The sequence below is a fragment of the Rhinopithecus roxellana genome, chromosome 6 (genome assembly GCF_007565055.1).
Source record: "Rhinopithecus roxellana isolate Shanxi Qingling chromosome 6, ASM756505v1, whole genome shotgun sequence".
In the NCBI taxonomy this organism is placed as follows: domain Eukaryota; kingdom Metazoa; phylum Chordata; class Mammalia; order Primates; family Cercopithecidae; genus Rhinopithecus; species Rhinopithecus roxellana.
In genome coordinates this window covers 63010537-63032277 of record NC_044554.1, presented here as the reverse complement: position 1 = coordinate 63032277, position 21741 = coordinate 63010537, and the positions used below count along the sequence as shown (strand labels likewise).

At 42.6% G+C, this 21741-nt stretch overlaps 1 non-coding gene across 1 annotated transcript; it reads left to right on the top strand.

Annotated features, from left to right (window-relative positions):
* The first annotated feature begins 20031 nt into the window (after positions 1–20031).
* LOC115898510 lies at positions 20032–20135 on the top strand. The gene has a single exon (XR_004058235.1). It is a non-coding gene; the product is annotated as a small nucleolar RNA U13 (small nucleolar RNA).
* The last annotated feature ends 1606 nt before the right edge of the window (positions 20136–21741 follow it).

Sequence of the window (21741 nt, the reverse complement as noted above, 5' to 3'; positions counted from 1 at the left end):
ACTGCACTTCAGCCTTGGTGACAGAGCAAGACCCTGTCTCCAAAAAAAAAAAAAAAAAAAAAAAAAAAGAATAAGAAGCAGATATATCTGATCAACATATAAAAGGATGATTAGTGATTGAGGACATGCAAATCAAAACTACAATGGGATGCTGTTTTATACTCATTCAATTTACAAAAATCAAAAAGTTGGAGAGGATGTGAGTGGCAGGGTCTCATACCTTATTGGTGGGCAGCTGAATTAGTAAAACTACTTTACAAAACAGTTTGACATTATCTTTTCAAGTTTACACCTTATGATCCAGCTATTCCACCCTAGGCATGACCTCAAGAAATTCTTGCAATTGTACAAGAGGAGACATACGAGAATGTTCATAGCAACATTGTTCACAATCGTAAAAACCAAAAAATAACTCAGAAAACCATCAGTGGGAGAATGGGTGAAAAGGTGTGGTACATTCACATACTGAGATATTATTATACAATAGTCAAAACAAAATTTAGTATGATTTCCTTTATAGAAAGATCCAAACACCTGAAAAAAAAATGCATACTTTTAAAGAAGATATACAAATTTTGATGAAACTATATAAAAAGAGAAGCAAGCCATAGTGGACATGTCCAGACCCCACTTCCTGGCTGAATGCACAGATCCCAGCGGCTGTTAAGTATTGGCTGCCAATGTTCAGGGCTACGTCCCTCTCTAGAGAATTGCTCTTGGCCAAATGGGGGTTGCCTCACGCAGGAGGCTGCGCACCTGACTTTTCTTTTACCATCCTCCCAAATGTCCACCCATGACAGACTGGCTCAGGAGTACACATAGCTAGCTCTTTGCTTCAAGGTGAGAGCAACACTTTGTCACAACAAATGTTCCCGAGCTCCCATGGCGTTGGGCTAGAGCTCCAGACGATTTCAGGCAAGTCATCCTTGCTTAGCCTTTTTTTTCCTGCCCCGCCTGTTTCCTTCACTTGCCTCCTGAGACCACTCCCCTTCATATCACTTGCATAAGAATCTCCATCTCGGGTTCTGCTTCTAGGGAGACTAAGACCACAGGAAATGAAGAACCTGGGATTCCTGAATGATGATTCCTTCAAATGGAGAGAGGTGAAGGATGAGAGAGAGAGACAGGGTCCTGTGGTTAGAGGATGAACCTTAGCTTTTGTTTTAGATACTGTTTTTTTCAGGTGTTTATTACGTTTTTTTTTTTTTTTTTTTTTGAAGTAGAGATAAGGGTCTCCCTATGTAGCTTAGGTCGGTCTTGAACTCTTGGCCTCAAGTAATTCTCCTGCCTTGGCCTCCCAAAGTGCTGGGATTACAGGTGTGAGCCACTGCACTCAGCCTATTATACGATTTTTTAAAAAACCTAATTAAGTAGCTAAATAAATAATTAAAAGAGGACCATGCGGCTGGGTGCGGTGGCTCACGGCTGTAATCCCAGCACTTTGGGAAGCCGAGGCGGGCAGATCACAAGGTCAGGAGATCGAGACCATCTTTCCTAACACAGTTAAACCCTGTCTCTACTAAAAAAATACAAAAAAAAAATTAGCCAGGCGTGGTGGCAGGCGCCTGTAGTCCCAGCTACTCAGGAGGCTGAGGCAGGAGAATGGCGTGAACCCAGGAGGCAGAACTTGCAGTGAGCGGACATCACGCCACTGCACTCCAGCCTGGGTGACACAGCGAGACTCTGTCTCAAAAAAAAAGAGGAGGACCATGCATAGATCAATGAAGGGTGTGCCACTAACCATGGGTTGTAATTAATCTATTTCTATGGACTTGAAAAACAATTTTAAAAATGTTTATAAAGATACTAATTTTAAACGAAAATTGTACTATTCAACATGCATTTATTGAGTACCTACTATGTGCCAGAGACAGTTTTTTTTTCTTTTTTTAGAGGCAGGGTCTGGCTCTGTCACCACGGCTGGAGTCCAGTGGGGCAATCATAGCTCACTGTAGCCTCAAACTCCTGGGCTGCAGTAATCCTCCCACCTCAGCCTCCCAAAATGCTGGGATTACAGGCACGAGCCACGACACCTGGCTCTTGAGACAGTGTTATTATTTTATTATTGCAAACAAGAAGACAAAATCTGTTATTGCATGAAATTTCACTGTAGTTGGAAGTACTCAAGTAAAATACTCAAGTAACTAAATTAAGAAGTTAATTTGGGTGAGGAGAGCTGCTATAAATAAAACAGACTGCTGTCAGGAGAGTGATGGGTGGTAGAGGAGCCTGTCTAGATTTGGAAAGCTAGGAAAGATAGTAATATAAACTATTCTTAACTTTATTCTTTGTATTCTTTGTTTACTTCCCCAAAACATGTGAAAAAGGTGGGCTAGATTTTTTATTTTGAGACAGGATCTCTCCTCTGTCACTTAGACTGGAATGCGGTGGCACAACCACAGCTCACTGCAGCCTTGACTTCCTAGGCTCGAGCAATTCTCCTACTCAGCCTCCGGAGTAGCTAGGCTAGTTAAGAAAAAAAAAATCGTTTGTAGAGATGGGGTCTTTCTATGTTGCCCAGACTGGTCTGAAACTCCTGGGCTCAAGTGATCCTCCTGCCTTGGCCTCCAGAAGTGCTGGAATTATAGGTATAAGCCACCATGTCTGGTAGCGACTTACATTTCTGAAGCACATTTAAGTTTGAAAGGCTTTCATACCTCATCAAATCAGTCTGTAGGGAATTTTCCACCAGTAAGACATCAATGAGGATAGAAAAAGTATAATCTATCAATAATGAGGAAAAATGTCTTGAGTTCTCTTTTTTGCAGTACTGGGAAGGAGGGGTTTCTCCTAGCCACCTCCAGGTCTTGCACCCAATTCTCTTGGGGACCAAAAGAAGATCTTTGTGAAGTAGCTGACAGAATGAGGGTTATCTTTGGGATTAGCTGTTGTCCAGTTGACACCAGAGCCCTTCATTGGACTGCAGGCCCCTGGAGGCAGGGAGCAGACCATAGCCACTTCTGTATTCTGGGTCACAGGTGGTGGAAAGCCGTGGAATGGACCAACTTTTTCACCAACCCGTATGACTTTGGCCCATGAGATAACCTCTGGGCTCCTCAGTTTCTCATCTTTAAAAGAATAACGACAGTGTCTGCAATGACTTATCAAGAGAATTAACTAAGCGAATATTAAAGCATTCAGTTATTTACCTGGCAGTAGAAGCTCTTGGTATGTGTTAGAATTATTGTCAGCTGGCACACGTTTACCTATGCAACAAACCTGCACGTTCTGCACATGTATCCTGGAACTTAAAGTGAAATTTAAAAAAAAAGATAAAAAATAAAAGAATTATTCTCAGCTGGGCCTAGCGGTTCACACCTGTAAGCCCAGCATTTGGGGAGGCCAAGGTGGGCAGTCTGCTTGAGCCCAGGAGTTTGAGACCAGCCTGAGCGAAAGGGCAAGACCCTGTTTCTACAAAAAAATACAAACATTAGCCAGGTGTGGTGGCTATAGTCCCAGCTACCTGAGAGGCTGAAATGGGAAGATGGCTTGAGCTCAGGAGGTTGAGGCTGCAGTGAGCCATGATCAAACCACTGCACTCCAGCCTGGGTGACAGAGTGAGACCCTGTCTCAAAAACAAACAAGCAAGCAAACAAAAAAGAATTATTCTCACTGAGTGGTGGAAATTCATTTATAAATTAGGTCTTCAGCATTTTCCCTAAAGTGAGAGACTTATTTGCTTCAGATTGTTCATGAAATGTAATAACAAAGATCTCAACAGATCACAGAAAAATACTAGCTGGATGTTAAGTAATTTTTATTATTATTTGGGTTTGGAAATATTGGGGTTCTTTCTCTGGGATTTTTCCCAGGTTCTATAGATACCGAGTTTCCTTTATGAGATTAAGACAAAGGATCACTGCCTGAAACCTTCGCAGGTCCAGCTTCCAAACACAACCATGTCAAACATAGGGAGTCACTGGGTTTTACAGGTCTTGGAAAGGCCCTCTTGTAAATCGGTTTTGGGTGATGTTGAGGGCATGTTTCAACTCTGGAATGTCCTATGTAGATTGCGCTTCTTTTATGTTACTATAGAAAGACTCATTATGCAGAATCATTTTTATCATTATCATCATCATCCTTATCTTTCTGTTTGATGAATTCTGGAATTTTGCCAACCCAGGCAGCTTGTAAAATAAATTCTCTCTGCTATTTGTACTGAGCCTTAAATCACGAACACCAGCTGTTTCTTGTATTTGAAGTAAAGCTTCAGGTATATTGGGGGCATCCAGGGAGCACAGGCGTTTTTTTCTTCTCTAGAACACACAGGTTCTGTGGTTCAGCTGGGCAGTTTGCTCCTTTAGTGCAGAAAGTGAATCTCATGCTTTTTTGTATCTCCTACAAGGCTTAGCTCAGCAGCTAGTAAATATTTGTTGATATGATTTGCTGCAGGACAGCCGGGTAACAGTTGCAGAAGCCATGCTCTCAACAAGTCAGGGCAACAGGCAAAAAGTACTTTTTCCAACCAATATGATTAGTGGAAGTTTGGAAAATATATTGGAATGTATGTCCCTACGTTCTAAGAGAGACAGAGCATAAATTAAATATTCAGAGATAAGAAAGGCTTGGTATTGGTTAAATTGCTTGCAGCTTTATAGTGATTTATAGTTTTAAAGTGCTTTATAGCTATTGGATAATTAAATTATCACAATTACCCGGTGATAGATGCAGGCTGGGTATTATCATCCTTATTTAACTGTTGAGGCAGTTGAAGTGTTGAAGAGGCAAAGGGACATGCCCAGACTTAAGGCGATGGAAATGGCGAAGCAGATTGTCAGGAGCGGCTCTACAGATTGTTGCTAAGGTAGCAAAAGGGCAGGAGATGCTTTGCTGACTTTGGTTTTGAATTTGAATGCCTTTAAAATACACATAGCTCCTGCAGTCCCTCTGGTCTCACACTTTTGTATTTTATGCCTGGCTCCTGAAACCTTTTAGTTTTCAGTTGTGCACTGATGAGAGGGAATGTAGAGAACAAAAGCCAGGTCTCCCTCGCCGGTTGAGGGGCATCCTGCTGTTCCTATAGGCTTTCCCACTATGGGTCTGGGCTCCGGATTGCCATCAGGAGAGTTATGGCTAATATTTTAATGCAAAACATCTGGAATGGGCTGAAGACTATTTCCAACCTTTAGGGACTTTATGCCTTTTTTATTTTTTTTGAGACAGCGTCTCACTCTGTCGCCAGGGTGGAGTGCAATGACGTGATCTTGGCTCACTGCAACCTCTGCCTCCCCGGTTCAAGCGATTCTCCTGCCTCAGCCTCCCGAGTAGCTGGGACTACAGGTGCCCACCACCATGCCCGGCTAATTTCTGTATTTTTAGTAGAGATGGGGTTAGTCCATCCTGTGTTAGCCAGGATGCTCTTGATCTCTTGACCTCATGATCTGCCCACCTTGGCCTCCCAAAGTGTTGGGATTACAGATGTGAGCCACCGCATCCAGCCAAGGGACTTTATGTCTTTTCATAGGGATTCATGGCCGGTAGAATCACCTATCCCCATCTTTGTTAGCCTCTCACATCCTTGGATGACAAAATGTTCACTTCTCTCAACAAGCAAATAGATGTATTCTGTTTGAGTATTTAAGCAATTCTGCCTAGCTTTACCATTAACCTCGGCTTTGGGCTTATAAGCCCTTCATGGGCAGAGCCAAGGTCTTAGTCATTGAGAATCCTCAGCACCTAAGCACACAATGGTGCATCATAAAGAGGTATTGAATGAGTACCTGCAGCGGGACCAAGTCCACATCGGATCCCAAAGAAGCCGGGGTTATTCTTTCTGCTTAGCTCACCGGCTGCAGCAATCTTCCTCCCTCCGCTCTGAGTACCTCGCCATGGCATTGTTCTTTCTGATGGATGTGAGACACACAGAGGTCAGGAAAAGCAAAGACCTCCTGTTCCCATTTCAGCAAATCTGTATTAGAAAACTCAGAGACACCAGGCTCGGTGGGAAAGGATAACGTGTCTCCTCACTATGAAGTTGTATTTCTTTTTTCTTTTCTTTTCTTTTTTGAGACGGAGTCTCGCTCTGTCGCCCAGGCTGGAGGGCAGGGGCGTGATCTGGGCTCACTGCAAGCTCCACCTCCCGGGTTCACGCCATTCTCCTGCCTCAGCCTCCCGAGTAGCTGGGACCACAGGTGCCCGCCACCACGCCCGACTAATTTTGTTTTTGTATTTTTAGTAGAGATGGGGTTTCGTTGTGTTAGCCAGGTTGGTCTTGATCTCCTGACCTCGTGATCCGCCCACCTCGGCCTCCCAAAGTGCTGGGATTACAAGCGTGAGCCACAGCGCCCGGCTGTGAAGTGGTATTTCTAAAATGCTTCCAGAGGCAGCTGGCGAGTGGACAGGTATTAACTTAGTTAAAGAGACATTAAAGAAGGAGGCACTAGATCTTCCTCCCTCCCTCCCGCCCCAGGGCCACCAATACAATCAATATTTAACAGACATGTCTCTGTATGTCCTTATGGGCTCTCTGGAACCTGACTCCTATCTAGGAGTCTTCTGTTTACTCTAGAAAACAAATGAAAGATACGTGTAGCCAGAAAGTGACTCACTCAAGCAGGAAAATGGACATTTTGCTGGGCCGGGGAAGGCGTGTGCATGAGCAGTGCTGGGCCTGGAAGAGGGTATTTCCTTCCCTCTTGCTGCCAGCACTGCAAAGAGATGGGAAGGCCCAGACGCCAGCTCTGCTGTCGTGGAGGCCAACCGGACCATAACCTTTGGAAATTAAATCAGGAGATTGGGAGGAGGATGGCCAGAGCTGTTTCCCTTACTCCCAACAGAAGAAATAGAAACAACATTGGTCAGTGTTCTTCTGGGTCACTCATACCGGAAAGGGCTTTTACTCCAGCAATACTATGATTTTACTTTTTATTTCTCTGATACTTGGATCCAAATACTCTTCACCAACAGCTACCATTGATATTGAGCAATGTAAGGCTCAGAGGGAAGTTGTTCCTTAGGACTTGACGGCCCTGTGTTCTAAATCTTTGTTTTCAACATCCTGAAGCATCTCTCAAATTTCTCATGATCTCAATGCCTAGGGTATTTCTGTGGTCCTGGGAAAGGACAGGCCTTCCTCGTTTTTTTTTTTTTTTTAATTTATTATTATTATACTTTAAGTTCTAGGGTACATGTGCACAACGTGCAGATTTGTTACATATGTATACATGTGGGCCTTACTGTTACTGCAAGAATCATCTTCCAGAGTCAGGCTACCTTCTCCTTCCCTACATGATACATTCCTGAACATATCCACACCTCTATCTATCTATCTATCTATCTATCTATCTATCTATCTATCAATCATCCATCTATCATCTATCTATATGTATGTATATCTATATAAAGCCTTAAGGATGCAAGCTTAGCAGTAGACACAGATTATAATGAGAAGTCTGTTTCCAGTGAGCCAAAATCCTGCTGCTCAAATGGAATGATAATTTCAGGCAAAACCAGGGAGCTTGTCAGAAACGGAATCTCTGGCCCTCCTCTAGATCTTCTTGCATCAGAGTCTGCATTGAATATAATTCCAGGTAATTCACATGCACAGCAAAGCTTGGGAAGCACTGAGGTAAAAAACATATTATTAATTATATCTCACCTCATCAACTTTTAGACAGGTGGTCTCCACCTTGGCTATACATTAAAATCACACAGGGGCTTTTAAAAACTACTGACGCTTGGAGCTTTACCCCAGACCAATGGAAACAGAATCTCTGGGCATCGGTTTTATAAAAATCCATCCAGGTGGTGCTAATGGACTGCCAAGGTTGAGCACAACCGTTTTCAACTCTATTTCTGGCACCATTTTCCCAGTGTTTTTTACATCTGTTGAGAGACAGTTCTCCTTGGGCCTTTTATATTTCTGCATATCTAGATAATTCCAGATGATCTTTTCAAGAATGTTAGAAGAACAAACAACCTTGAAAGATAGACAATATCTCCCTCTGGAGTGAAGGACAGATTTCTTTACTGTCCATTATAATAAAAGTAATGTTCCTTCTAGAGCAAAGGGCAGTTAGGCTCACTGCCTATTATAAAAGATTTGGGGACTTCCGGCTTTAGTGCTGACATATAAAGAACTTGGAAACTCTTTAAACAAGAAATAAGCTGAATATGCTGAAAGTTAATGGCTTTTCTCAGACCTATCAGAGAACTGAACTCCCAAGGCACCTGCCACCCCCAAATCTGGAGAGACAGGCCAACCTTCTGCTCCAGGTACACAGCTGTGATCTGTGTACCTAGAGCAGAAACTGTTAAAGCCATAAGCTGGTAAAAACACTTACATGGTAATTTTGATGCAATTGGAGGCTGAGTGTGAACCTGCTTGAGATTGAGAAACTCCCGGGGGCCTGTAGCCTTAGGGGTTCCCCCAATATGTTTGTGGATCTTACCTCTAGGAACTCCACCAGGTTCTCGTAATGAAGAACCAAGAAAAAATCTCTGGTGTTGCTGGCAGGGTGGAGGAAAGGTAACCATTTTGAAATGCCCAGAGTGTTCTTCATGACAAAGGCCTACTCTGCTAGGAGAAGACTTTACCAGAGCCTTATCTACTTGGGGGAAGGGAAATTATCCAAATCCAGTCCCCTGCGATATTCCTATCTCACCCAAGAGAGGGGGGAAAAAACTAAGAAACACTTGTGAAAGTCACAGCCCAGAGACCTGCTCATCTCATAATTATAAGATGATAGAACATTTTTCTCCCCCCACATCCTACCACCACACCAAGAGGTATAATGAAACTGGATTAAAGCTGAAAGAACTGGAAGTTGCTGACTTTCTCAGAGGAGGAGTACTTAGGGAAACCAAAAGACAGCTGGGGAGACAAAACCAAAGACCCCTGAGGAATTGGAAGCCTCTGGCACCAATAACTACAGAAAACATTAAGCAAAACCCAACTCCTAGCCAGACTAATACAAAGTCTCACACTGAAAGCCTATTTACCTCAGTTTCTATTAGTCAATATATCATGTCCAGCTTTCAAAACAAATTTACAAGGTATGTTAAAAGGCAAAACAAAACCCAAAACCAAAATCAAAAACATTGTCTGTAGCTGGGTGTGGTGGCACGTGTCTATAGTCCCAGCTACTCAGCAGGCTGCTGGGGAGGATCACTTGAGCCCAAGAGTTCGAGGCTGCAGTGAGCTATGATAGTACCATTGCGCTCCAGCCTGGGCAACAGAACAAGACTTTGTCTCTGGAGAAACAAAACAAAACAAAGCAAAAGCTATCTGAAGAGAAAAAGAAACCAAACTCAAACATGATACAGATTCTGGAATTATCACACAGGGAATTAAAAATAACAATGATTAGAGCTGAGTGTGGTGGTTCATGCCCAAGTTCCAGCTACTTGGGAGGCTGAGGCAGGAAGATTGCTTGAGCCCAGGAGTTTGAGTCCAGTCTGGGCAACATAGTGAGACCCTGTCTCTAGAAAAAAAGTAAAATAAATAAAAATAAAATAACAATGATTAATGTGTTAAGTGTTCTAAGGGAAAAGACAGACGGGTAATGTAAGCAGCAGAAAGACGGAAACTCTAAGAAAGAATTAAAGGAAAGTGTTATAAATCAGAAACACTGTAACAGAAACAAAGAATGCCTTTGATGGGCTCATTATTGGTAAACCAGAGACAGCCAAGGAAAGCATCAGTGAAACTGAAGCGGGGAAGAAAACACTTCGCATATTGAAATGCAAAAGAGAAAGGATGAAAAAACCCAGAACAGAACACCCAAGAACTGGAGGACAATTTCAAAAGGTATAATGTACACATAATCAGAATGCCAGAAGGAGAAGAGAGAACAGAGCCAAATAAATATTTGAAGTAATATGCTTGAGAATTTTCCAAAATTAATAGATACCAAACACATATCTATGAAGTTCAGAGAAAACCAAGAAAGATAAATACCAAGAAACTATACCTAGGCATAACATAATTAAACTGAAAAAAAAAAAATAATTGAAGTCTTGAAAGAGCCGGAGGGAACACTTTACCACTTTACCAATAGAGAACAAGAATAAAAACCACAGCAGACTTCTGGTCAGAAACTATGCAAGCAAGCAGAAAGTGAAGTGAGGCTGGGCGCGGTGGTTCACGCCTGTAAGCCCAGCACTTTGGGAGGCCGAGGCAGGATGATCACCTGAGGTCAGGGATCTGAGACCAGCCTGGCCAATATGCCGAAACCCCGTCTCTACCAAAAACACAGAAATTAGCTGGGCGTGGTGGTACACGGCTGTAATCCCAGCTACTCAGGAGGCTGAGGCAGGAGAATCGCTTGAACCCAGGAGGTGGAGGTTGCAGTGAGCCAAGATGGTGCCACTGCACCGCTGCACCCCAGCCTGGGTGTCAGAGCAAGACTCTGCTTAAAAAAAAAAAAAAAAAAAGAGAAAGAAAAAGAGTGAAGGATAAATATTTTCGCAGACAAATACTAAGGGAATTCATCACCAGCCTATCTGCTCTACAGGAAATGTTAAAAGAACCATTTCAGTGAGTAGGAAAATAGTATAAGTCAGAAATTCAGATCCACATACAGAAAGGGAAGGAGCAGGAATAAATGAAAGTAAAATAACTTATTTTTCTTATTCTTAATTTATCTAAAATATAACTATTTGTTTAAAGCAATAATAGTAGCAATGTATTGTGTGATTATAACATATGGATAAGTGAAATAAATTTCAGCAATGTCATAAGGGGCAGGAGAAAAAAACTAGGAATACTTTGTTACGAGGTACCTGCTCTACATGTGAAGTAGTCTAGTGTTATTTGAAAGTGAACTTTGGCCCGGGGGGTGGTGGCTCATGCCTATAATCCCAACACTTTGGGAGAATGAGGTGGGAGGGATCACCTCAGGTCGGGAGTTCTTACACCAGCCTGACCAACATGGAGAAACCCCGTCTCTACTAAAATATACAAAATTAGCTGGGTGTGGTGGCACATGCAATCCCAGCTACCCTGGACGCTGAGGCAGGAGAATCGCTTGAACCCGGGAGGTGGAGGTTACAGTGAGCTGAGATAGCGCCATTGCACTCCAGCCTGGGCAACAAGAGCGAAACCCTGTCTCAAAAACAAAACAAAACAAACAAAACAAAACAAAACAAAACAGTGGGTTGGGGGGGGGGGGATTTGATCAAACACTGGTGAAATTTTGCCCGATTTCCCAGCCAGACATGAGGTTACAAAGGCAGAATGTCGCTCACAGTGGTGCTCAGCAAACAGCCTTTTGCTTCCTAATACACAGCTTTCAAGGACTGTTAAATTCTGCAACATCTATCACCATGAATTTCAATAAATTTCAATTTTAAAAATCAGATTTTGCCACCCAGAAATATGTGAAAGAAGAGGTACTTATAGAAACAAAAGCATGGTGGTGGCAAGTTTACAAAATAAATTGATGTAAGAACTCTAGGCAGAATTCTTCAGATTTTTTCATCCTGCACCCCTATAATTTTTAAAAAATCTAGCTTGTCACACCCAACATATGTAACTATGTATTTATACATTCTGTACAAATGCCACTGTACTCATATTATATATTTTGTAAAACATAAAAATTAAGATAAAAAGAATGAGATAAAAATATAGCTTATAAGTCTTAATAGCTCCTTCCTTTATCCCCTGGTAGGAATGAATGCCGCACTCTGGAAAGCACTGCATTTCATTGAAAATGCTTCTAATTCTTGACTCTGGTTTACCTTGAGCTCTCTAATAGATCTGAATAATCTCATAAACGAATGCCTGCCTCTTCAGGTAGACCAGGTAGGCAAACTATGGCCCGCAGATCAAATCTAGCCTCCATAGCCTTCAAGCTAAAAATGGTTTTTACATTTTTAAACGTAAAAAAGACTCTTTAGGCTGGGCACAGTCGCTCATGCCTGTAACCCCAACACTTTGGGAGGCTGAGGTGGGAGATCCCTTGAGCCCAGGAGTTCAAGACTGGCCTGGACAATGCAGCAAGACCCCGTCTCTATGATTTTTTTTTTTTTTTTTTTTTTTTTTGAGATGGAGTCTTGCTCTGTCACCCAGGCTGGAGTGCAGTGGTGTGATCTCACTCACTGCAAGCTCTGCCTCCCAGGTTCATGCCATTCTTCTGCCTCAGCCTCCCGAGTAGCTGGGACTACAGGCGCCCACCACCACGTCTGGCTAATTTTTTGTATATTTAGTAGAGACGGGGTTTCACCATGTTAGCCAGGATGGTCTTGATCTCCTGACCTCGTGATCTGCCAGCCTTCGCCTCCCTAAGTGCTGGGATTACAGGCATGAGCCACCATGCCCAGCATTTTTTTTTTTTTTTTTAATTAAAGGAAAAAACAGACTCTTTAGTGAGAACAGTTGCTCTATCTTACCTTCCGGACCCCAAAGACTGAAATACTTATTTTTTGGCCCTTTCCGGAAAAAGTTTGCTGGACCCTAGGCAGGGAAAGCATGTGGGTCACCTTTACCTTTCCTCTAAATGGTGAGGCCTTGGAAAGCTCCACACAGGGCTGTCCAGGTGGCTCTCCAGGCCCAAGGGGCTGGCCTTGGCTGCAGCTGCATCCCTTCCTTGGCCTGTAGGCTACCAACCCACTCTCTCGCTGGGAGCAGGCCCTCAGCCTGTGCTCTTGGGCACCTCATGGTGGTCATTAGCTAAGTCCCAGATGACCAGACACTAGGCACCCACCCAGGGAACCCCCAGCCCCAGCCCACTTCCTCACAGTATCTCTGAGGAGTTTGGCAAGTGACATGTCCTGGCCAGCCATTCCATAGCTCTTACTGCCCTGTGACTGGTAGGGGGTCTGGCCTCTATCCAGAAACCCAGCTGGCAGGGAAGGAGTAGGTGTAGTGTGGTTGAGAGGAAGCCAACTGGGTGCCTGGATGGAGGCAGCCATGTGGCGGAGGGTTGCCCAATAGTCTATCATCAACTTCTGGGCATATATCTGGGCAGGAACATATGTCCTGGGGGAGAGGGAGGCAAGACCTTGGTGTTGGAGGCCTGCATTTGAAGATGACACCAAGGGAGGTAGGTCCCTGGTTGTGGGTGGTGAGAGTGAGGTCCAGTAACTAAACATGGGGAGCAGCTCAGAGCAAAGGTTTAGGAGCTCTGGGCTGACAGAGGCAGAGCTGAGTGGAGCAGGCAAAGGTGAAGGTCCTGGATGCGAAGGTTTGTTCCCTAAGCTTTGGGGAGTCATTGGAATGAATGAGTGAATCAACAAATCAGTCAACAAATAGGTCCTGGGCAGTGGCCTGGCTATGCCAAGAGTTCCTGGGATGATGCAAATGAATATGACACAGCCCCAGCCCACGAAGACTTTGTTTTGTGTTTGCAGATGCCTGTAAAGAATTAGAATCTATGGTGTGTGATGGAGGCAAAAGTCATGATTAGCTAAACTGGGGAGATGTGGTCAGTAGGCTCGGGTTCCCTGCGGTGGGTGGCCCCACACTGGGATTTTGCATGAGAAAGTAAATTTTGAACCTCTAATCCAGAGCAGCATTAACCTACCTTTTAGGCGTTTCGTTGTTTTCTTGGATTTTTAATATTTCATTTCCTGAAAGCACCTGCTTGGCATATTTCTGAAAGGTGGGATAAGGCTGTTTTTTTGTTAATTAAATCACATTTTGACTGCACTAGGGGAGCTTTCATTTTAAGAAACAGTGGCAACTCTTCTCGATAATCAAAGAATCCTTTTAGAAAGGGAATGATGATGATCCTGCTGTTCTTTTTTTAAAGATTACACTCGATGTATTTATTTTCCTGAAACACCCAACGGGGACTTTTGGAGACTAAAACATAATTTAGTTTGGAAGTTTTGTTTGCGGATATTGGAGCACCTCACTCGATCTCTGGAGACCCCCAGGTGGTCCCCAGCCAGACATGGGAATTAATGCCTTTAACGAGGACGGCTTTCAGGGCTAGAATCAAATTTCCTGCAGTCCCCCCATCACGGTTTGTCGAGTTAACTCCTTCACGTCTTACCTAACTCAGCTCAAATGCTACTGTTTGGCTGGGTGTTTTTAGCTTTAATTTTGTGTATGTGATAAAATATACTTAACATAAAATGTACCATTTTGTTTTTAAGTGTAGAGTTCAGTGGCATTAAGTATACCTACACTGCTATGCAACCATCACCATCATCCATCTCCAGGACTTTTTCCTCTTCCTAAACTGACACTATATCCTCATTAAATAACTTCCCATTTGCCCATTGGCAACCACCATTCTGCTTGCTGTCTCTATGAGCTGGACTACTCTAGGTATTAAATGCCACTTTTACAACTTCTCTTTAATTTAAAGGATTACTCAGCACGTCGTATGAAGAGTCGGAGTTCTACAAGACTTGTTATAAAAAGCAGCAGAGTCCTGCTCCTCGCTTTCTTCCCTGGTCTTGCTCTCTGACAATAACCACATTGAGTTCTTCTAGCCTTGATGCTCAACATTCATAAGACTAGGTAAAGTGCTTACATTGCTACTTCTTGACTTTTCAGTTTTGGGCATTTTTGATTGATTCTCACTATAAAAAGTAAATTAACTTCCCTGTATTTCCTTTAAAATATGTTTTTTTTTTTTTTTTTGAGATGGAGTCTTGCTCTGTTGCCCTGGCTGGAGTGCAGTGGCGCAATCTCGGCTCACCGCAAGCTCCACCTCCCGGGTTCATGCCATTCTCTTGCCTCAGCATCCCGCAAAGCTGGGACTATAGGCGCCCGCCACCATGCCCGGCTAATTTTTTGTGTTTTTAGTAGAGACAGGGTTTCACCGTGTTAGCCAGGATGGTCTCGATCTCCTGACCTCGTGATCTGCCAACCTCTGCCTCCCAAAGTGCTAGGATTACAGGTGTGAGCCACCGCGCCCGGCCTAAAATATGTTTTATTGTGAAGTATATCATATGTACAAGATCCTGTATAAAACTTCAGTAGCTGTTAAAAATAAAATTAACAGCCGGGCACAGTGGATCACACCTGTAATCCTAGCACTTTGGGAGGTCAAGGCGGGTGGATAACCCGAGGTCAGGAGTTTGAGACCAGCCTGGCCAACATGGTGAAACCCCATCTCTATTAAAAATACAAAATTAGCCGGGTGTGGTGGCAGGTGCCTGTAATCCCAGCTACTGGGAGGCTGAGGCAGGAGAATCACTTGAACTTGGGAGGCAGAGGTTGCAGTGAGCCAAGATCACACCACTGCACTCCAGCCTGGGCAACAGAGTGAGATTCTGTCTCAAAAAAAAAAATTAAATTAACACTCTTACCCTATCATTCAGCTTAAGAACAAGAATGCAACATTATTCGAGTAGCCTGCACATGCCCCTCAAATGTACTCCCTTTCCTTTCCTTTTCTAGACAAAACCACTAATCATGCTAATAATTTTCTTTCTTTTCCTTGTAATTACTGCATATGGGCATATTCCTAAACAATATGCTGTTTTGTGGATGTATGTAAATGGAAACACAGTGTGTTCTGACTTGCTTCTTTCGTTCAACACTATGTTTTTTGAGGTTCAACCATGTGGATGCATGGCGCTGTAGTTGACTCCTTTTCTCTGCTCTTTGTATTCCGTTGTATGACATCTCCATTTATTCAGCCAATCTTGTACGTATGTTCTGGTGACATGTGCAAGAGTTTCTCTCTTTTTTTTTTTTTGAGACAGGGTCTCACTCTGTCATCCAGGCTGGAGTACAGTGGTGTGATCACAGCTCACTGCAGCCTCTACCTCCCAGGTGCAGGCCATCCTCCCACCTCAGCCTCCCAAGTAGCTGGGACCACAGGCGCACACCATCACACCTGGATGATTTTAACTTTTGTAGAGATGCGGTCTCACTCTGTCACCCAGGTTGGAGCACAATGGCGTGATGACATTGAGTTTTCTTATTTAAGAATAGAGTATACTGTTAGATTTGTTTGGAATGTTAGCATTTTCCAATAGTTTTATAATTGTCTCCAGGAAGCATGGAGGCCAAAGCAACTCCATCTTGAATGCTAATCTGCCATGTTGACTTCTGGTTGCCCCCAGATCGGGGAAGGCCTCAGGATTTCCAGTTTGTCTGTTGTTCCTTGTGTGGAGTATGTGCTTGCCGTGAATTCTGCCCTGGGGTTGGTACAGCCTTGATGCTATCACCCTTCAACTGTCCTACAAATTCCTTCAGAGTTATCCTGTCCCTGTGGTGTATGGGCCATGGGTCTCGGGGGTAGCGGTGCAGGAATCACCAGCTTGTCTCACCAACACCTGATACACAGACATGACTTCTGCTTCTAAGTCCCTATTAAACGTTTCTTTCTAAAAAACAGATTTGTCGGCCTCTTTCTTGGACCTCTCAGCTTCCTAAGACTTTGGGGGCAGGTTTGCATATACCTGTTTACTTCAGAACAGAGAGGATTGCACATTGCTTGTTAGAATTATTCCTGATTTTTTTTTTTTAAGAAGGGGTGTCCCGAGTAGCTGAGACCACAGGTGCATGCCACCATGTCTGACTAACTTATTTCTATTTTTTGTAGGGACAGGGTCTCCCTATGTTGCCCGGGCTGGTCTTGAGCTCCTGTCCTCAAGTGATCTTCCCTCCTTGGCCTCCCAAAATGTTGGGATTACAGGCATGAGCCACTGCACCTGGTTATATGCTTTCTTTTATTAGTATTTACCTGGAATATCTTTTTTCCATCCTTGACTTTGAGTCTCTCTTTGTTCTTATGTTTTAAGAGTGCCTCTTGTGAAACCATATAGCTAGTATTTTTTTATTTTTTATTTTTTTTGAGGCAGTCTTGCTCTGTCGTCCAGGCTGGAGTACCGTGGCATGATCTTGGCTCACTGCAACCTCTGCCTCCTGGGTTCAAGCAATTCTCCCACCTCAGCCTCCTGAGTAGCTGGGATTACTCCCACACCATGCCTAGCTAATGTTTGTATTTTTAGTAGAGACTGGGTTTCACCATGTTGGCCAGGCTGGTTTTGAACTTCTGACCTCAGGTGATCCACCCACCTTGGCCTCCTAAAGTGCTGGGATTGCAGGCCTGAGCCACCACGCCTGGCCATATAGCTACTATTTTAAATAAATCATATTGGTCGTTTTTGTCCTTTATTGAAGAGTTAAATCCATTTACATTTAGTATTATTATTAGGCAAGTTTCTTCTTTTTATGCCCTTTCAATTTGTTCTACTTTGTTTTTTTCTAGGCTCTGGAGTATCTTTATGTTCTACTTTTTAAAATTCCTTTTTGTAAATCTTTTTTCCTCATCTTTTTCTGGTTTATGTTTCCTCCTTCATCTCTTTTTATCTTTATCCTTTCTACCTGTTTGAAAGTTGTGTGCACTGGGCCTATTCTTCTAGTTGTTGCTCTAGCTATTTGAACACGCATATTTACCAAAATCTAAAAAATTGTCAATATCTCTCCGTTCTCCCAACAATTCCAGGACCTTAAGACACTTTAACTCTGATGACCTGCTTGCAGATAACGTACTATTCTTGTCCAGGACTTAAAACTTTGCTGTTAGATGATGCTGGGAAAAATGTTTCCTGAGATTTCATAACCACAAGTAAGCTCCCCAACATGAGTCTGTGGTTTAAGTTTATGCTAACTATGCAGTCCAAAAAATACCTTAAATTATTTAATTTAGAGTGGTCTCAGGTTGGTAGTGTCCCCAGCAACTTACAGAAGTAAATGCAAATCTTCTCTGGAAGAACCCACCTTCAACCCAGGCCTCAAGGGATTCTCACAGATAAATGTTCAAGGAAAATGATTGGTTCACAGATACGTGGCATGAAAGAAAATGCACCATGAGTGAGAACCAGCAGAAAGAATACACAGCAGAAATAGACTTAAAATATCTAGGAACTGTAATTATCTGACACAGAATATAAAATATCTGTCTTATACATTTAAAGAAATAATCAATAAATTCTAAAATACATAAGAAATTCAAGTCATTTGGGCTTAAATAAAAAAGAAAAAACAAATAGAACTTCCAAAAATAAGAAATGAATATCATATTGTGTTGACTATAAAACGGGATTGATTTTATAAGATGCACCATAATTTTATGTGCCATCAACAATAATGCCGATTGTCATTGCAAGATGCCACCAATTGTAAGATGTATCCTGATTTTAGCAGTGTTAAAAACGTGAAAAAAAAAAGGTTGCAGAATCAATGAACCTTAGCAATTGAAATGTAAAACTTCACAGATCAATTAAATTGCAGATTAAACTCAGCCAGTGAAAAAATCAGGTAATTGGAATAAAGACACAAATATTTTTACAGATAAATTGTCCAGAATGTAGCCCAGAGAGACCACACAATGGAAATATAGCAGAATGGTTATGAGTCTTGGGGGCTAGAATGAGAAGGTCTAACATCTATCCAGTCAAAAGTTTCAGATGAAGGTAATAGAGAGGAGAAGAGGCAATGTTTAAAAATATAATGGCTGAGAAATTTGGAAAATAATGGAAAGCGAGTGACACTCAGATAGAGGAATTCAAATGATTCTCAAGCAAGACAAAACAAACAAAATTTCCATACCTGGACATATGATGGTGCATCTGAAGAATATATGATAATAAAACTGTGGACCATCAAAAGCCAAGAGAAGATCTTCAAAGAAACCAGGAACAAAGAGAGGTCACCTTCCGAAGAACAGTGAGTCAACAACTGATTACCTTTTAGCAGCAAAAATGGAATCAGAAGACTGTGGGATAATATTTTCAATGTGTTGAAAGGAAAACAGTAATCAGCTTAGAATTTCTATCCCAAAAAACCCTTTCAAGAATGAGAGCAAAATAATTTTTTCTTTCTTTCTTTCTTTTTCTTTCTTTCTTTCTTTCTTTCTTTCTTTCTTTCTTTCTTTCTTTCTTTCTTTCTTTCTTTCTTTCTTTCTTTCTTTCTTTTCTTTCTTTCTTTCTTTGTCTTTCTTTCTCTCTTTCTTTCTGTTTTTTTCTTTCTCTCCTTCCTTCCTTCCTTCCTTCCTTCCTTCCTTCCTTCCTTCCTTCCTTCCTTCCTTCCTCCCTCCCTCCCTCCCTCCCTCCCTCCCTTCCTTCCTTCTTTCTTTTTTCTCTTTCTTTTCTTTTTTTTTTTGAGATAGGTTTTTGTTCTGTCACCCAGGCTGGAGTATGGTTCACTGCAGCCTCAAAGTCCTGGGCTCAATCGATCTTCTTGCTTGCTTCCCGAGTAGCTAGGACTACAGATGCATGCCTCACCATGCCCAGCTAATTTTATTTTATTTTTGCAGAGATAGGGTCTCCCTGACTTGCCCAGGCTGGTCTTGGACTCCTGGACTCAAGTGAACTCCTGGGTTCCTCCTGCCTTGGCCTCCCAAAGGACTGGGATTACAGGGTGAGCTGCTACACCTGGCCAAGAATTTTCAAATAAGTAAAAACAGAAACCTTCACTAAAGGAAGGTTTGGAAAGATAGATTTGAAGCAGAGGGAAGATGATTCTAGATGCATGGTACATGCATCCAGTAGGAAAATCAAGAACACCAGCATTCTGAGAAGTTCTCTGAGGCAAAGCTTGCTTACCTCTTTGGTGTCTGTCTGACTTTTCCTCCTTTTGGGGATCTGTAGATTCTTACATTTGTGCCAACCCAGCGATGGCTTTAAAAAAGTTGTTACTCAAAATATTTTATCCTGCATTTGAGTTCTTTCATTTGGGCAGGATTGCTTAGGTATCTAACCTACCCACCTGCAGGAAATAAAAATCCTCCAATAAAATTTCTAATTTAGGGAAACTCTTCTTCAGTCTATATGGAGCCCATGTTACCCGTCCTCATGGTACAATGTGCCTTTCCCTTGTAGCACAAACACCAGCTACAGTTTTACACTTATGTGGAGTGAGATGGGCTCCAATCACCAGTTATCTGCATGCTATTTAAATTAATTGTCTACTTACCCCTTTAGAAATGTAAGGGCCAGATATGTGTTGCTTTCTATTTTGCTTCCAGATTTTAGCAAGTGCCTGGAAAATAGTAGGTATTCAGTGGACATTTACTGAGCAAATGATTAGGCGAGTAATTAATTATGAGTGAAAAGCCAACCTGAGGTATTAGGTCAAGCATAGCTATGTGTCTCTGCTTCAAATCCAGCCATAAGCTGATAATTGCAGTTCATAAGCATGATAATTGGGTGCTCATGCATGCGTGTGTGAGATGTATCACCCTCAAACCTTGTTACGATATCAGCACATTACCCGTCCAACGTGAACTTAGAGGAAGCAAAATCAAAAACAAATCCAGCCATTGGAGACGGTGCTTTCAGTGTTGGCGAATTCCCAGAGAACTCTGCTGTCCAATGTGGTAGCCATTAGCCACATGTGGCTATTTAAATTTTATTTAAATTAATTACAGTTAAATACAACTCCAAAATCAGTATTCAATCACACTAGCCACATTTCAAGTAGGCTATCCTACTGGGGGGTGTGGACATAGAACATTTCCATTATCACAGAAAGTTCTATTGGAAGCTGTGTCATAGAATTCTCAAAAATTCCTAACTGCTTCTCTCTCTTTCTTTTGCTCTTATTCTTTCTCTCTCACTCTCTCTCTCTTTTCCCACCCTTAAGCCAAGTACAAGGATAGTTGTCTCATTATTGGTGGCTTAAAATGATGTTTTTGAACAAGAAGACACTGGGTACTTTTGGTGACTAGCACTATCTCTGTTTATTTCCTTTTAAACTCCTGAGCTATTGTTTAGCAATACACCCTTTTATCTCCATTGCTACTGAAGCTGAATGTTACTTGGGTGGAAAGCATAACTGCTTTCTTTTCTACGTCCTTAAACCCTTTGCTAATATTACTGTTTGAGAGTCCCCAAAGCCAGGGTTCTAGGAGAGTTTGGCATGTCTGAACAGCTGAACTACAAAATAATGGAGTAGGGCAGGTTGGTGGGGGAGCAGGGCGTTCTGTCGATAAAAGAGCTGCCTTCTCTGGACACATAGCCAGTTAATTGGCCATTCTGAGATACTATGGATGGGGAGAGGGGCTTCTGAGAATCGCCGGTGACAGTTAAGTGGCCTATTGTTGACGTCCTCTGCTGAAACGACTTGGTTGGATTCAGCCTCTGCCTTCCCCCACCCCCTGTGGATTTTCTGTTAGATTCATCATTTGCCATTCAGGCATCATCTCTCGCTTTCTCCTTCCAAGATGACTGCTTTGTGTCCTGGCCCCTGCTTTACTCCTGCTATTCCCAGACTATAAAGGGAACTGTGTGGGGCTTCAGCAGGACTGAGAAATTGACTCTGCTGTCTGTTGGGAACTATAATAACGACTGCGGTGACCTTCATGTCTAGTAGAAAGCCCACGATCTGTGCTAGCACAATGATGACCACCTGAAGACAGAGAAAAGGGAATCTTGATTGAATTCCTTCTCATACAATATATAGTTATTTCCTTTGTTCTCCTCTCCATTCTCTTCTCTTCCCCTTCTCCCCATTGCCACTGGAGGACTGATCTCAAATGTGGCTGTGACTAAAAGTTAATGCCTTTGAAATAATAATACATTGCATTTTGCAGGCTTTACCAAGCCAGTTCACTCAAGTTGCCTCATCTGTACCCCTCCAAACCCTGTGAGGTAGGGAGGGGAGGTATGATTTAACCCATTTGATGGATGAGTAAACTGAGATTTAGAGAGTAGGGCAGCTGCCCCAGATATTTTAGATGGGAAGTGAGCACCCAGTCTCTGTCTCTAAGCCCAGTGGTCTTTCAATGGCGTCCACACCCTTATGTGTAAGGAGGATATGGCCCAGGGAAAGCATGAGTGGGCTAGGAGAGAAGAAGAGCAAAAGAGAGGATGCTATAGAGGAGGGAG